Here is a 5,801-nt window from a genome sequence, read left to right as displayed (position 1 = left end):
TTCCCAGTTAAGACACTCTGGTAAGAAATGCTTTACATTATGGGCTTAAAACTGCCTTCAAATGGAAAATAACAGGATTTTAAACATGCAATTCAAAACGTGATTAATCGTGATTAACTATGGAAATTCTGCGATTAATCTCGATTAAAAAAAATTAATCGTTTCACAGCCCTAGAAAAAATAAATGTATATTGCACAGTTCAAGTGAAGTAATAATGTACCAAAAATACTGATAGGTCCAGGATCCAGGTCAGCTGTGGAAATAACAACAAAACATAAAAGCATAAAGTCAGAATTAGCATATATCAGTTAAAGGCCAAATTCTTATTTTAAAGTGAGTCTCGGTGCATCCGTAATACTTATATGTGCGTACATATGTCTGCCTTTTTAAATCTCTGAAGTCTCTTTGCTTTTTAAAGAGGGATAGAAATAAAATCAACTTGAAACTTGCTAATCTTGAACATCATTATCAGATTTCATGTGTTGTGATGATTAATATTATTATAATGTAACTTCCTGTTTATTCAGTCATGATGGCTGTCATCATTGGAGTCCAGCTCTTCTTCATTTAAAAGTTTAAACTGTAAATATAAATAAAACATTTTGAAAACCCAACATAAATCATTTTTCTATCAGAGGAGATTTCACTCAGAGAACTAGAAGCTAGCTACCGCTGTTTATTTACACAAACACAAGATTATACAATCACTTTACTGTCAAGCAGCCGCACATAATGAAGAGGGTCTTGTGGATAAAGATGATTAAAACTGAAAATAAGAAAGGAGAGGAAGAGGGAGATGGAAAGAGAGAGGGAGGGAGACAGGTTAGAGAAAGAGAGAGGGAGAGAGACAGTGAGAGGGAGATGGAAAGAGAGGGAGAGAGAGAAAGAATGAGAGAGGGAGAGAGGGAGACAGGTTAGAGAAAGAGAGAGGGAGATAGAAAGAGAGAGAGGGAGATAGAAAGAGAGGGAGAGGGAGACAGTGAGCGAGAGAGAGGGAGAGAGAAAGAGGGAGAGAGACAGTGAAAGGAAGATAGAAAGAGAGGGAGAGGGAGGGAGAGAGAGAGAGAGGGAGAAAGAAAGAGAGAGAGAGGGGGAGAGAGTGAGATAGAGAGACAGTGTGAGGGAGATAGAAAGAGAGGGAGAGAGAGAGAAAAAAAGAAGAGAGAGAGACACGTTAGAGAAAGAGAGAGAGAGGGAGACAGGTTAGAGAGAGAGAGAGGGATGGAAAGAGAGAGAGAGGGAGAGAGGGAGATAGAAAGAGAGGGGGAGAGAGAGGGAGATAGAAAGAGAGAGGGAGAGATAGAAAGAGAGGGAGAGAGGTTAGAGAAAGAAAGAGAGAGAGAAATAGAGAGAAATAGAGAGAGAGAGAGAGAGGCTCGGAGCCAAAAATGTGACAGAAGGAATCAATGTGAAGTCTGGTGTTTATTCTGCAGTGATCAGAGAAGGGCCAAACTAAACAGCTGAGTGGGGAAACTGGGAAACACACACACACACACACACACACACACACACACACACACACACACACACACACACACACACACAAATAAAACACACGTCTCTGCAGCTTAGACAGAAAGAGGATAACACACACACACACACTTGGGCACAGACTCATTAGCTTTCTCACACACACACACACACACACACACACACACACACACACACACACACACACACAGAGAGGGATATTTTTGGTTTTCGTCTCTTGCGTCTTGTGTGGTATATTAATCTGTTTCGGAGGCGGAAGCAGCAAATTTGTGTGTTATCATGTCAGTCGGAGCTGCAGAGGGAACGTGAGGAAGAGCGTGTGTGTGTGTGACTGAGCATGAACCGCTGAGTTTAAACACTGGGGACAAAAAGCAAAATAAACACAGATTTGCTCTCCCACGAAGTCTCAGGGTCGGGTCACACCAGCGTTTCTATCAGTATCAGAGTGTCTGTGTCTTCTTCCTCTGTGCTGTAGACTTTAGTTTCTGTCATGGACATAAGATAAGGTATTTTCTTCCTTAATTAATCCCACAATGGGGGAATTTGCATTATTACAGCAGCAAGTTGGTTGTGGCTATTTCCTGGAAGAAGTAAATGTGCAGTCCAAAGTATAAACTTCTGCCTTACAAGGAACTGCTCTCCTAGGACTGAAAATGTGAGTAGTTAGAAAAAAGATTAGCTTTTTAAAATCAGCATCAGACTCAGAATATGAGGTTGTGGCTATTGCCTGGAAATAAATATATGTGCAATAGCCTAAAGTTTACAGTTTACATTATAGACTTCTGCCTTACAAGGAACTACTCTCCTGAGACTGAAAATGTGATTAACTGGAAAAAAGATGATTTCTTTTTTCTTTTTCTTTTTTTTTAAAATCAGCATCAAACTCATAATACAAGGTTGTAAACTTTGGGCTCTTGCACATATACTTCTTCCAGGAAATAGTCACAATGTACATTATAGATTCTGCCTTTTTTTTTTTTTTTTACTTGTAAGCGTCTTTGAGCACTTGTAAAAGCGCGTTATAAATTAAATTTATTATTATTTATTACATGGAATTACTCTCCTGACACTAACAATGTGATTAGCTGGAAAAAATATTAGTAGTTAGAAAAAAGATTAGCTTTTTTTTTCTTTTCTTTTTTTTAGGAACTACTCTCCTGGGACTAAAACTGTGAGTAGTTAGAAAAAGATGAGCTTTTAAAATCAGCATCAGACTCAGAATATGAGGTTGTGGCTATTTACTGGAAAGAAGTATATGTGCAAGAACCCAAAGTATAAACTTCTGCCTTACAAGGAACTACTCTTATGGGACTGAAAACGTTAGTTGTTAGAAAAAAGATTAGCTTTTTTTCCCCCCTTTTCTTCTTTTAAAATCAGCATCAAAATCAGAATACAAGGTTGTGGCTGTTTCCTGGAAGACGCCCAAAGTTTACAGTGTACATCAATAATTTCTGCCTTATAAGGAACTACTCTCCTGGGACTGAAAATATGATTAGCTGAAAAAAAGATGATTTTTTTTTTTTAATCAGCATCAGTTTACACCAGTGCAAACCAACTTCAAAGAGACACAATTGACTTAATTAGTTTTTGACAGCTCCAGAGTATGAATGTATTGTCTAGTTAGTAACGGAGCTAGCTAGTTCAGTGGCTAACTCACCAATAAGCCCATAAAGTCGTCACTATATTTGTCTTTTAGCGTCCAGTGTCACAAATAACTTTTCCTGTTAGTATTGTTGTTTGTAGTTAGACACAAGTGACAGGATGTGTAAAATAATGGTTTGTGGACAGTAATGAGATGTGAGAGCTGTTCATATTCATCACTTCCTGTTTTTAAAAAATCATTCATCCTGTAAATTTGATTAGTTTTCTTCCTCTTTTCTCTACTTTTGTCTGTCTGTCTGTCTTTTATGTATCTGTGTCTCATTGTTGCTGCCTGGATTTCATCAGTAGTATTACCTCATCCTTCTTTTCCCCTCTCTTCTTCTTCATTCCCTCTATTCACCTCACCTCCTCTGTCCTCCTCCTCTTCTTCTTTTCTCTCTCTGACTGTATTCATATGACGGACTCAGGGGAATAGTGTGTGTGTGTGTGTGTGAGAGAGAGAGAGAGAGAGCTTTTTACTATTCTGATCAAGGCTATGTTACAGTTAAAAAACCTTTCCAGATGTGAAGTGAAAACTAAAAACCCTCAGCTGCAGAAGTAGGAGGAGGAGAAGAAGAAGAAGAAGAAGGGAGAAATCCAGCTGGAATAAAAAATGTTAAAGGATTCAGATTTCAAGTTTCTCGACTCCCAACATCAGCAAAGAGAATATTTGAAAATTGTCCTATTTACTGATAGTCCCCCCGCCGCCTCCCCCTCTCCCCCTCCTCCTCCTCCGCATGTGTTCCTTCAGAGTTCATGAATATTTTACCGGATGGGGCCTTCCAAATCATTTTTATCAAAAATTGTTCGATTTCTGAAGATGTAATCTGCGAGTGGGAGAAGATGAGAATAAGAAGTAAGCAGGTCTTCCTGTCCAGAATGAGAATAACTGATTTTCTGCTCAGAGCTTGAAAAGGAAAATGTGTCTCTATTGCTGCAGTCGAGAGAGAGAAAAAAAAAAAGAAAAAGTTGTTTTTGCTTTGCTGAGCTATTCAAGAGTCTGTTAACACCGCCATCGACCACTTCTTCCCTGGTGAGTGAATACTAATGGTGCCACGGCCAATCACAGAGAGCGGTGTGGGTTTTTTTTTTTTTGGCCTTTATGTATTTATATATGTCCAGAGTCCATATACGTCGTTTGTTCCTTCGTTCGTTCGTTCCTTCCTTCCTTCCTTCCTTCCTTCCTTCCTTCTGTCCTTCCATCGGTCCTTCCTTCCTTCTGTCCTTCCATCGGTCCTTCCTTCCTTCTGTCCTTCCTTCCTTCCTTTCTGTCCTTCCTTCCTTTCTGTCCTTCCTTCCTTCCTTCCTCACTTTCTTCCTTCTGTCCTTCCTCTCTACATTCCCCTTTTTCTTCCTTCCTTCCTTCCTTCCTTCCTTCCTTCTTCCTCCCTTTCTTCCTTCTGTCCTTCCTCTCTACCATCCCCTTTTCCTTTCTTCATTCGTTCCTTCTTTCCTTCTGTCCTTCCTTTCTTCCATCGGTCCTTCCTTCCTTTCTGTCCTTCCTTCCTTCTTCCTCCCTTTCTTCCTTCTGTCCTTCCTCTCTACCGTCCCCTTTTCCTTTCTTCATTCGTTCCTTCCTTCCATCTGTCCTTCCGCCCTTCCATCGGTCCTTCCTTCCTTTCTGTCCTTCCTTCCTTTCTGTCCTTCCTTCCTTCCTTCCTCACTTTCTTCCTTCTGTCCTTCCTCTCTACCTTCCCCTTTTTCTTTCTTCGTTCGTTCCTTCCTTCCTTCCTTCATTCCTTCCTTCTGTCCTTCCTTCCTTCCTTCCTGCCTTCCTTCCATCTCTCCTTCATACCTGTCTTACTTCTGTTCTTCCTTCCTCCCTTTCCTCCAACTTATTGACACTCTGTCAGTGTTTAGCATAAACAACCTTTCCTTCCATCTGTCCTTCCTCCCTTTCTTCCTTCTGTCCTTCCTCTTCTTCGACCACTTCTTCCTTGGTGAGTGAATACTAATGGTGCCACGGCCAATCACAGAGAGCGGTGTGGGTTGTTTTTTTTGACCTTTATATATAAATATACGTCCAGAGAATGAAAGAAGAAAAAAAAGACACCATTAAAGTTAATAAACACCTTCTGGTTCCACACGAAAAGGACAAAATCTATAAAATCTGTCCATTTATTGCTCAATTTGCCGCCAGCTCGCGGGCCAGAACCGGCCCATCTAAGGGTGCACTCCGGCCCACTTTCCTTCCTTCTGTCCTTCCATCGGTCCTTCCTTCCTTCCGTCCTTCCTTCTTCCTCACTTTCTTCCTTCTGTCCTTCCTCTCTACCTTCCCCTTTTCCTTTCTTCCATCGGTCCTTCCTTCCTTCTGTCCTTCCATCGGTCCTTCCTTCCTTCTGTCCTTCCATCAGTCCTTCCTTCCTTCCTCACTTTCTTCCTTCTGTCCTTCCTCTCTACCTTCCCCTTTTCCTTTTGTTCCTTACTTCCTTCCTTCTGTCCTTCCTTCCTTCTATCTGTCCTTCCTCACTTTCTTCCTTCTGTCCTTCCTCTCTACCTTCCCCTTTTCCTTTCTTTGTTTGTTCGTTCGTTCCTTCTGTCCTTCCGTCCATCCATCAGTCCTCTCTTCCTTCTGTCCTTCCTTCCTTCTTCACTTTCTTCCTTCTGTCCTTCCTTCCTTCCTCACTTTCTTCCTTCTGTCCTTCCTTCCTTCCTCACTTTCTTCCTT

Source organism: Scomber japonicus, chromosome 13, assembly GCF_027409825.1.
Source record: "Scomber japonicus isolate fScoJap1 chromosome 13, fScoJap1.pri, whole genome shotgun sequence".
Taxonomy (NCBI): domain Eukaryota; kingdom Metazoa; phylum Chordata; class Actinopteri; order Scombriformes; family Scombridae; genus Scomber; species Scomber japonicus.
Note: the sequence above shows the minus strand (reverse complement) of the source record.